This window comes from Coenobita brevimanus, chromosome 56, assembly GCF_032717465.1.
Source record: "Coenobita brevimanus isolate Jiangsu-jjx chromosome 56, ASM3271746v2, whole genome shotgun sequence".
NCBI classification, from domain to species: Eukaryota; Metazoa; Arthropoda; class Malacostraca; order Decapoda; family Coenobitidae; genus Coenobita; species Coenobita brevimanus.
The window spans coordinates 20,888,059-20,899,856 of record NC_137009.1 but is presented as its reverse complement, the minus strand read 5'-3'; the positions used below and the strand labels follow the sequence as shown (position 1 = coordinate 20,899,856).

General features: G+C 40.2%; 1 pseudogene; it reads right to left on the bottom strand.

Annotated features, from left to right (window-relative positions):
• Positions 1-10,856: 10,856 nt before the first annotated feature.
• Positions 10,857-10,975, bottom strand: LOC145401862 (5S ribosomal RNA; annotated as a pseudogene).
• Between the last annotated feature and the right edge of the window lie 823 nt (positions 10,976-11,798).

Below are 11,798 nucleotides of genomic sequence, written 5' to 3'. Positions count from 1 at the left end.
TAAATATAATATCTAGCACTGAGGGTGCATCCAGTCATCTTTTTCTGGTGCTTTCCCTTACATGTTGCGTTAGGAAAAACTGCATGACATCCAAGAGCTTTTGGTCCCAACAGCTTTCTTGGCTTATTATAGCTAGAGTATTCCAATTTCTATTTGTATTAAAATCTCCAGTTAGTATAATTCTTTCCAATTTCTCCTCCATTCTATGTAGTAATACTCTTAAACCCTGAATTGTACTCGCTGCCAGATCCTCATATTCGCCTTTTTCCCATGTGTTTGATCTGGGTGGCATGTACAAATTGGCTAAATTACTTTCCCTTCAGATGTATTGATCTCTACTGCAATCAGTTCTACTTGTGAGGGTATATCTAGTTCTATTTCTTTGGCTTTTATATTTTTCTTTGTTAGTATTATAATTCCTCCTCCTATTTTAAGTTCCAATCTCTTCTCCATATATTGTATTCCTCTAAGTTTAGAGTGTCATTTGATATCGTTGGTGTTAATTTTGTTTCAATTAGGTATATTAAAAGGCGACTTAAAGGGTTGGCGGAGGGTTAGTGCCCCTCCCCGGAAAACAACAAACTAAAAAAACAAACAAGAAGCCTCGGACAAGGACTGACCAAACGATGACGACCCAGGACCGGACAGAGGACTTGGTAATGAGTACATGGAATGTAAGAGGAGCGAATGATGAGGTGAAGGAGAGAGAGATTGTCCAGGTGCTTGAGGGTTCGAAAGTGGATGTATGTGGAATAACTGAAACAAAATGGAGAGGAGAAAGTGTGAGAGAATGGGAGTATGGATGGGGTATATGTGCAGGAGTAGGTGAGAATGAGAGGGCATAGGAAGGAGTATGTATAGTTGTGAGTAAAAGATGGAAGAGGAGCATAAGACAGTATGGATCACTTGGGTCAAGGATTGTGTGGGTAAAGTTGAAAGTTGGAATACAAATGTGGGCGATTGTGTGTGTGTATGCGCCAACGCAAGACCGTGCTACAAGAGTGAGAGAAGAGTTCTGGACAAACGTGGAAGTGTGCATGGAAAAGTTTGGAAGGAATGAGAGAGTGTTTTTGATTGGTGATATGAATGGTAAAGTTGGGAGTGTGAAGGTGGATGGAATAGTTGGTGAGTGGGGTGTGCCTGCTGAGATAGATGAGAATGGGAGTGCGTTAGTGGACATTTGTGCTGGGAGGGGGTTGGTGATAGCCAATACCCTCTTCAGGCATAAAATGATCCACAGGTATACATGGCGAGTGATGAGAAGGGTGGGTGGTGAACTGAATGAAAGGAAGGCAATGATTGATTATGTGTGTGTGGATGAAAGGATGCGAAGATCTGTAAAGGATGCAAGAGTGTATAGAGGTTGGGGAGTGGACTTTCTGACCACTACTTGGTGGTGGCCAGAATTAGAATCCAAATAATATGGAGGAATAGAAGAGGGGAAAGACGAGAGGAAGAAGTAGTTGCAAGGAGAGTGGAAAGGTTACAAGAGGATGAGAAAAAGGCAGAGTATAAGAGAGAAGTGGAGGAACGATTGGGCAAATATGAATTGGAGCAGATGGGAGACGTGGAAGGTGTGTGTAAGATATTTACAGAAGAAATATGTGCAGCATGTGATGTGGTGTGTGGAAGGAAGAGAAGACGAAGGAGGGTGCAAGGAACAGCGTGGTGTACAGAAGAAGTGAAACAGGCTGTGGCACAAAAGAAGAAAGCATACAATGAATGGATGAGAAATAGGGGCGTGGAAGAAGTTGAGAGGCGGAAGAGAGAGTTATATGTGGAAAGAAAGAGAGAGGTGAAAAGATTAGTAAGAGAGAGTAAGAAGAGAGTGGATGAGGAATTTGGAAGGAATTTGAGTGTAAAGAGGAGGGACTGTAAGAAAATGTTCTGGAGAGAAGTGAAAAGAGTAAGACAGGGTGGAAGTGAAGTAAGCAGGGGAGTGAAAGATAAAAATGGTAGATTACTAGTGGAGAAGGGAGACAAAGTGAACAGATGGAGAGAACACTTTAAGGAATTATTGAATGTAGAGGATGGAAGTAATGCGAGTATAAGTGGCTGGGGAATGGCTGGGAGAAGGAGGGAGGTGAGAAGACAGGAAGAAATCAATAGGATAGAAGTTGTGGAAGCACTGAAGAAAGTTAAATCGGGGAAAGCCCCAGGAATTGATGGAGTGTGTGGTGAAATGCTGAAGCATGGGAGAGAGATAGTAGTAGAATGGATGTGGAAGATGTGCAGATTGGCCTGGGAGGAAGGTAGAGTCCCGGAGGATTGGAAGTCAGGTATAATTATTCCCTTGTACAAAGGAAAAGGGGAAAAGAAGTATGTGGTAATCATAGGGGCATTTGTCTTCTTAGTATAATAGGAAAAGTGTATGGTAGGATACTTATAGACAGAGTTAGAGAAAGAACAGAGAAAGTAGTTGGAGAAGAACAGGGAGGCTTTAGGAAGGGAAGAGGTTGTGTAGATCAGATATTCATTCTTAGATCTTTAGTGGAAAAGTTTCTAGAGAAGGGAAAGAAGTTGTATGCGGCTTTCATGGATTTGGAGAAAGCATATGACAGGGTGGATAGACAAGGATTGTGGAAAGTGTTAAGAATATATGGAGTAGATGGGAAGTTGTTGAATGCTGTGAAGAGTATGTACGATGGTGCGAAGGCTGCAGTGCATGTGGATGGTGAACTAAGTGAATTTTTCTCTTTGAAAGTTGGTTTGAAAGAGGGATGTGTCCTGTCTCCATGGTTGTTCAATCTGTACATGGATGGGGTAATAAAAGAGGTACAAGGTAGGGTAGTGAATGTTGGAGTGGCCCTGGTGAGAGAGGATAGTGTTTGGAAACTCCCTGTACTGTTGTTTGCAGATGATACTGTGTTGTTGAGTGAAGACGAAGGGGAGCTGCAAGGCTTGGTGGATGAGTCTGGGAGAGTGTGTAAGAAACGGAATCTAAAGGTGAATGTAGGGAAGAGTAGAGTGATGGTCTTTGAGAGAGGTGAAGTTAGTGAATGTACAGCGAGGTTGGATGGTGAGGAATTGGTAAATGTGAGTACGTTTAAGTACCTGGGTAGTGTGATGAGTAAGGATGGAGGTTTGGAGGGTGAAGTGCTTGAAAGGGTACAGCAGGGAAGAAAGGTTGCTGGTTCTTTGAAAGCAGTGATAAGAAACAGGGAAATGAGCATGGCAGTGAAAAAGTTACTACATGACAGTATTGTGATACCAACTCTAACGTACGGAAGTGAAGCTTGGGCATTGTTGGAAGGACACAAGTCAAGAGTGAGAGCAGTGGAAATGAGTTATTTAAGAGGAGCCTGTGGAGTCACGTGGAGAGATAGGCTGACGAATGAAGATATAAAGGAGCGTTGTGGTGTGGATGTGGATGTGATAGGAAGCGTTATGAGAAACACACTGAGGTGGTTTGGCCATGTGGAGAGGATGGAGGGTGAAAGACTGACGAAGAGAGTGTATGTGAGTGAGGTGGAGGGGGGAAGAGGGAGGGGGAGGCCGAAGATGAGATGGAGGGATGGGGTGGAGAGGTATTTGAGAGAGGGGGGTGTGAGTTGGGAGCAGGGCAGTGAAATGGCGGGGGACAGGGCGACTTGGAGGCGATTTGTTTGTGGCCACCCCAAACGGGATTGAGGCGTCTGGCAATAGATAGATAGGTTCATTTTCTCTGCTATAATCATTCATGTCTAATAATTTAGATACCATTCCATCCACATTTTAGTACATCAACTTAATCATCTTATTTACATACTTTTTTCATGCGAGGAAGAAGGAACCAAAGGCCGCGAGCCCGTAATTATTGTTCCTTCCAAGAGAAAAACAAAATACAAGAGAGAGCCAAATTCAAGATCTGATCATTTGGAGATGCCTGGACACACTGCGTTTGAAATACTGGAGGTCATAGGAAACAGGAAATACAGTCAGATGAAGATTGTTCCAGAGTTGACCTGTTGCATAAATGAAGGACTGGGAGTAACGGTTAACTCTTGCATTAGAGAGTTGGACAGAAAAGGGATGATAGTTTGCTGCTAGACGGGTGCTACGTGCCCGTCGTTGAGGTGGAGGATGCATGCAGACAGTTCGGAGGAGCAGTGACCATTGAAGTAGCGATAGAAAAGAGATAAAGATGCAACAGTGTGACGAAGAGACAGAGGTTGAAGGGAGTCAGTAAAAGGAGGAATAAGACGAAAAGCCTTTGACTCCACCCTATTGAGAAGAGCTGTACATGGGGAGCCTCCCCACACATGAGAGTTGTACTCCACACAGTTGCGGATAAAACCCCTGTATAGAGTCAAAAATTGTGCAGGAGTAAAGAAGGAATGGAGTCGGCTTAGCACACCTAATCTCTTAGAAGCAGATTTTACAAGACATGTTATATGATCTTTCCAAGATAAGTCCCGAGTAAATGAAACCCCAAGCATGTTCAAGGATGATGCAGGATTAAGCTGAATAGTATTAAACATTATTGTGTATAACTGAAGATTTTGTCGGGTTGATAGGTGTAAAAAATGAGTCTTTGATGCATTAAAAACAACTAGTTTATTTTTACCTCAGTCTGAGATATGAGCCAAGTCATACATTAGGTGTACCATAGCCTCATCCCTTGTTCGTTGAAGTAACTGCTGAGATGGACGTTGCGGGAACTGAATGGAAAGGTGAAGGGTGGAGTCGTGTATGAGTGGATAGGGTTAGATGTACAGCTTAGAAGGTCACTGATGAATAAAAGGTGATAGGACAGAGCCCTGAGGAACACCACTATTGATAGATCTAGGAGAAGAACGATGGCCGTCTACAACAGCGGCTGTAGAACGACCAGAAAGGAAGCTAGAGATGAAGGCACAGATAGAAGGATAGAAACCGTAAGAGGGCGGTTTGGAAATTAAAGATTTATGCCAGACTCGATCAAAAGCCTTTGAGATGTCAAGTGCAATGGCAAAGCTTTCGCCAGTCCCGACAGAAGGATGACCAGGAGTCTGAAAGGTAGATGAGAAGCTCGCCTGTGGAGCATCCCTGATGGAACCCATACTGACGATCAGAAAGAAGGTTGTGATAGGAAAGATGCTTTAAATTTTTTCTATTTAGAATTGACTCAAAACTTTTGAGATACAGGATGTTGGAGAGTTGGGATTGGTCACCCTTCTTTCGGAGTGGCTGAATGGGAGCAAACTTCCAGCAAGAAGGAAAGGTACAAGTTGACAGACAAAGGTGAGAGTTTGCCTAGGCAGGGTGTATGGACAGAAGCACAGTTCTTGAGAACAACAAGAGGGACTCCGTCAGGCCCATATGCCTTATTAGTACTGAGGCCTGTGATGGGAGAAAATACATCAGCTGAAGAAATTTTATTGGCAGCCCTGAGAAAGTCAGAGGGAGGAAGTGATGGAGAAACAGCATTGGAATCGTCTAAGGTGGAATTGGAGGAGAAAGTCTGAGCGAAGAGATCTGCTTTATCAGTAGACGAAATTGCTACAGAGCCATCAGAGTAGAAAAGAGGAGGGAAGAATGATGAGGTAAAGTTGTTGTAAAGGTTTTTGGCAAGGTGCCAGAAGGAGCAAGAAGAATTCGAGTTGGAGAGTTGAGAGCATTTAGTACGGATGAAATTATTTTTAGCAGTGTGAAGAACAGACTTAGCACGATTCCGGGCAGAAACGTACAAAACATGTGATTCAGGGGTGGGTTGTCTCCGGTACCTTTTATAGGCCCTCTCCTTGTTGCGGACAGCATTAGAACAAGCGTGATTAAACCAAGGCTTTTTTGCATTAGTCAGAAGATATGAGAAAGGAATGTATGCTTCCATGCCCAAATAATCTCCGTAATGCGCAAGGCACACTCAGTTGGCTCCTGGCCATGGAGTAATCATTCCAGGGAAAATCAAAGAAGTACTCCCTGAGGGCCTCCCAATCTACAGCTCCAAAGTGCCACAGGCACCTTTCCTTTGGAGGGTCCACAGGCCGTACCGGAGCGATAGGACAGGTTAAGGTGATATGGTTGTGGTCGGAGGAGCCCAACGGAGAGAAATGATTAACAGTGTAAGCAGAAGAATTAGTTGTAAGGAAGAGGTCAGGGATACGGGTAGGGCGCTGTATAAGCTGCTCTAGGTCATTAAGGATAGAAAAGATGTAGACTTGTTCACCAGGTGGATCAGAGAAAGGAGAGGAGAGCCAAATGTGGTGATGAACATTGAAATCTCCTAGAATGAAGTTTTTAGAGAAAGGAGAAATGGATTGAATGTGTTCCATCGTAGAAGTAAGATAGTCAAAGAATTTTTGATAGTTAGTAGAATTAGGAGATAAGTAAACAGTGCTCATATATTTAGTCTGAGAATGACAGGAAAACCGAAGCCAGAGCGTAGAGAATTCAGAATAATCGAGTTCAGGATCATGACAGCAAGATAAGTTGTTGCATATATATACACAACAGCCACCTTTGGCTTTGAAATGAGTATAGAGAATGCAGGAGGAAAAAGAAAAGGTTCTGCTGTCAGTTGCCTCAGACAGCTGAGTTGCAGTTAGAAAAAGACGAGGTTTAGAGAAGGAGAGGTGGTGCTCAACAGGGCGAAAGTTAGTCATGACTTGGTTCTCATACCTTCCATCATTTTATTCCCTCCTGTTTACGTACCACTTTCGAACCTGCAGTCCGATTACTTTGTAAAAAAAATTTAAACTTCTCCTCTGATCTTCCCTCGTTCTTTGTTTTTGCTTCCTCCCTCTTCTCTTCTAGTAATTTCAGCTCTTCTTGAGTTAGACATTTTTTTATCCATACATTTTTTAAATCCTCTTTTTCCATGAGTTGCTTTGCATTTTTTTGTATCTCCTCCACAGTGTTTACACTCTGGAAGGTTACCTTAAGGGGCCTTGACTTATTTCTCTCGTATTTCCCTAACCTTTTGTGTTCCTCTATGTCTTTATTACAGATTTCCTCTGATACTTCCTTCAATATGCTCATTACATTTGCCATCTCCTTTTTGTCTCTTGAATCTTGTTTCTTATTTCTTCCTTTTCTATACCAGTGATTACTATAGATTTGTTGATATCTACTGAATCTCTGACCAATTTAGGGTTTTTTGGATTATTCTTTTCACTTCCTTTTTAATGCTTTTTTCTTCCACCCTTGTTTCTAAGTGTTTCTTTACTTCCACCATTTCAGCATATGTGGTTTCCACATCATTTTTGTAGCTTTGCACAGCTTCATTCACCTGTGTTATCTTCTCCTCAAAATCATTGCTTTCATCTATCTGATTGCTTGCATGCCTAATTGTCTCTGCATCATTTCTAAACTCTTCCATAATACTCTCGTGGTTGACTACTGTACCTGCCATTTCACTAATTTTCCTCCTAAGTGAACCCACCTCTACTGTCAGCTCATCTATTGTTGTGTCTTTCTTGTTGACTTCTTTTCTTAATTTTTTTATTTCTTCCTTCTGCCAGTGCAACTGTTTCTTAATTTCATCAGTTTCTTTCCCAAAAGCCATCTCTAATGTGCTTACTCGTTCTACCAGTTTATTGCAAGTCTCCATTTCAACAAGTTTTTGGTAGAAATCGTCATCCTGCTTTCTAGCTTTATCCATTTTCTTTTCTAAATTTGCTTTACTGAAGTAGGCGATCATGCAGTACTAAGAGCACACATTCTATCTACAGAACATTCCCTGGCGCAGAGACGCAGACTAAACAACTGATCAGCTGATCTTGTGCCTTTCTGTTTATTTTGTTTTCTTTACTATCTGAACAACAGTCTTACTTATAACTTCTTATTATATTAGGACTCAGTTTAGTCTCACCTGGTACAGAGCTTGACTCATATAAAGATACTAATTTAGGTATAACCAAAGGCCAGGCTTGTCCAGGTAAGGAGTGGTGTTGACGTCCGTCCACTTTGCTTGGCGCCTGGTGTGTGTGTGTGTGTGTTCTTACCTAATTGTTCTTACCTAATTGTATCTTTACAGGAATGAGTCAAGGTCGTACTGTCCCGTGTCTTAAACTTTATTTATCATACATATCCTTAAATTTGTGAATTGTTTTGGCAAACACTTTTTCATTCGGTAGTGAATTCCACTGATTAATTGCTCTATTTGGAAAACTAATTTTCCTTACGTCTTTATCACCTCCCTTCTTATGCAGTTTTTTGCAGTGTCCCCTTGCTGATGCTTCCCCATAGGTTAAGTAATCATTTATGTCTATTTTCTCCTTCCCTGATATGCATTTATATAGCATAATCATGTCACCTCTTTTTCTTCTCTCCTGTAGTGTTGGTAGATTCAGTTTATTTAGTCTTTCTTCGGAGTTTAGATCCCTTAAACTAGGTACCCATCTTGTAGTGGTCCTTTGAACTTTTTCAATCTTGTCTATGTATTTTTTGAGATGAGGACTCCAGACTACTGATGCATACTCCAGGGTTGGTCTAATGAATGATGCTATTATCTTTCTTAGCATGTCCTCATTTATGTATGTGAATGCTATTCTCATATTTGCAAGCAGTGTATACATGTTCCGTACCTTCTCACTGATGTGGTCAGCCGGAGATAGTCTGTTATTGATAATCACACCTAGGTCCTTCTCTCTTTCTGATGTGTGTAGGGTTTTATTTCCTAACGTTTAATCCCAATCAGGTCTTTTTCAACTTTTACCAAACTTGATTACATGACACTTGCCCAAATTGAATTCCATTTGCCATGTATTACTCCATTCATGAAGTTTATTTAATTCTTCTTGTAGCTCTTTACAAGAGTCTGTGTTAGTAATTCTCCTTTGTATTTTTGCATCATCTGCAAACATATTTAGATACCTTTCATTTCCAGTGTTACTGTCTATATCATTTATATACACTAAAAACGTGATTGGTGCCAGCACTGAGCCCTTCGGTACTCCACTAGTCACTTCTTTTCATGATGAGTAATATCCCCTTAGTACTGTTCTCATTTCTCTTTTTATGAGAAAATCTTGCATCCAACATTACAGTTTGCCTCGAATTCCCCCTCGAAGGTACAGTTTCCTAAAAGTCTTTGGTGTGGTACTGTGTCAAATGCTTTCTTGAAATCTAAATAGATACTGTCCACCCATCCTTCTCTTTCCTGTAATGTGTGTTACTCTGTAATAGTAGCTCAACATATTAGTAACACATGATTTTCCTTTTCTGAAACCAAGCTGTCTTTCTGTTATCATATTGTATTCTTCTAGATGATTTACCCAAGCTTTTCTTATAAGCTTTTCTAATACCTTACTTACAACACTGTTTATTGATACTGGTCTGTAGTTGAGTGGATTTTGTCTATTCCCTTTCTTGAATGAGGGAACAATGTTTGCTTTCTTCCAAATATCAGGTAGTTTACCTTGACTCAAGGATTTCTTGAAAAATAAAAATAATGGTTTACTTAACTGCTTTGCACATTCACGTAGCACCCAACATGAAATTTCATCAGGACCACTTGCTTTTCCTTTGTCTAATATACTTAGCTCGCCCTGTATTACTTTTTCTGATGTTTGTATATCTGGTAGTATGTGTGGGCATGCATGATCCACATAATCCCTCTCTAAATGTTTTTCCTCTTTAAAAACTGATTGGAAATTCTTGTTTAGTGCTTCACAAATATCCTTCTCTTGTGTATAGGTGATTCCCTCGTCCGTAGTGGATTGTATTTTATCTTTTACTTTGGTTTTGCTTCTTATGTAGCTGTAAAATAGCTTCGGTTGATCACTACTTTCATTTATGATATCCTCCTCAAACTGTTTTTGGGCTTCCCTCCTTATTCTTGTATAACCGTTTCTTGCCTGTTTGTAATTATTATATGCCCTTTCACTATTGTGTCTTCTGTATCTATTCCACAACAAATCTCTTGTTTCTTTTGATTTTTTACATTCTATATTGAACCATTTCTTTCTTTTCTTTTCTGCTTCTTTGTGCTGTGGGATGTAGTTCTGAACTCCTGTTTCATAAAGTTCACATAATTTTTTACATATAGCATTTATATCTTGTCCTCTAAGCTCCTTTTCTCAATTAATTTCTAAGAAATACTTCTTTAGGTCTTGATAATTTCCCTTTTTATAGTTTAGGCTCTTTTTGTAACTTTCATAGCTGTTAACTATGTCATATGTTATCCAGAAGTTGCAATTTAGTACAACATGGTCGTTTTTGCCGTATGGAGGGTAATATATTAAATTGTCAATATCGTTTTCTTGCCTAGTAAATATAAGATCTAGCATTGAGGGTACATCGAGTCCTCTTTTTCTGGTGCTTTCCATTACATATTGCGTTAGGAAAAAACCTTGCACGAGATCCAGGAGCTTTTGGTCCCAACAGCTTTCTTGGCTTATTATATCTAGAGGATTCCAATTTATATTTGTATTAAAATCTCCATTTAGTATAATTCTTTCCGATTTCTCTTCCATTGTATGTAGTAATGCTCTTAAACTCTTAATTGTATTCTCTGCCAGGTCGTCATATTCATCTCTTTCCCATGTGTTTGATCTGGGTGGCATTTACAACTTGGCTACACTTACTTTCCCTTCAGATGTATTGATTTCTAGTGCAATCACTTCTACTTGTGGGGGTATATCTAGTTCTATTTCTTTGACTTTTAGATTCTTCTTAGTTAATGTTATAATTCCTCCTCCTTTTTTTAAGTTCCTATCTCTTCTCCATATATAATATTCCTCTAAGTTTAGGATGTCATTTGATATCCTTGGTGTTAATTTTGTTTCAGTTAGGCATATTATATGTGGTTCATTTTCTCTGACATAATCATTCATTCATTCATTTCATTCATTGCCAGACGCCATGTATCCCAGACGGGGTGGCCAATGGCTTAGAGTTATTGTTTTACGGGGAGGGGCACTAATCCTCCACCAACCCCACTTGACACGTAGGGATGCCAACAGCATCTGGTGTTCCCAGGCGGTCACCCATCCAAATACTAACCAGACCCAACGTTGCTTAACTTCGCTGATCGGACGGGAAGCGGTGTACTCAACGTGGTATGTCCGCATTCATCTCTAATAATTTGGATACCATTCCATCCACATTTGAGTACATCAACTTAATCAATTTGTTTATAAACTTGTCATGACTTGCTTCTACTACCTTCCTCCTTTTTATTCCCTCCTGTTTATGTACCACTTTTGTACCTCCAATCCTATTACTTTGTAAAAAAAAATGTATTCTTCTTCTCCTCTGATCTTCCCTCATTTTTTTGTTTTTGCTTCCTCCCTCTTCTCTTTCAGTAATTCCAGTTCCCCTTGTGTTAGGCATCTTTTTATCCCTAACTTTTTGAATTCCTCTTTCTCCATAAGATTCTTTGCATTGTTTAGTATCTCCTCCACGGTGTTTACACTCTGGAAGGTTACCTTTAGGGGTCTTGACTTGCTTCTTTCGTGTTTCCCTAACCTTTTGTGTTCCTCTATGTCTTTACTACAGATTTCCTCTGATACTTCTTTCAATATGCTCATTACATTTGCGATCTCCTTTTTGTCTCTTGAGATCTTGTTTTTTACTTGTCTTCTATACCAGTGATTACTATAGATTTGTTGATATCTACTGAATCTCTAACTTAGGATTGTTTTGGATTATTCTTTTCACTTCCTTTTTAATGCTTTTTTCTTCCACCCTTGTTTCTAAGTCCTTTTTTACTTTCACCATTTCATCATAAGTGGTTTCCACATCTTTTTTGTACCTTTGCAGCGCTTCATTCACCTGTGTTATCTTCTCCTCAGTATCACTGCTCTGGTTTATCAGACTGCTTACTTGCCTAATTGTCTCTGTATCATTTTTGAACTCTTCCATAATACTCTCGTGGTTGACTACTGTACTTGCCA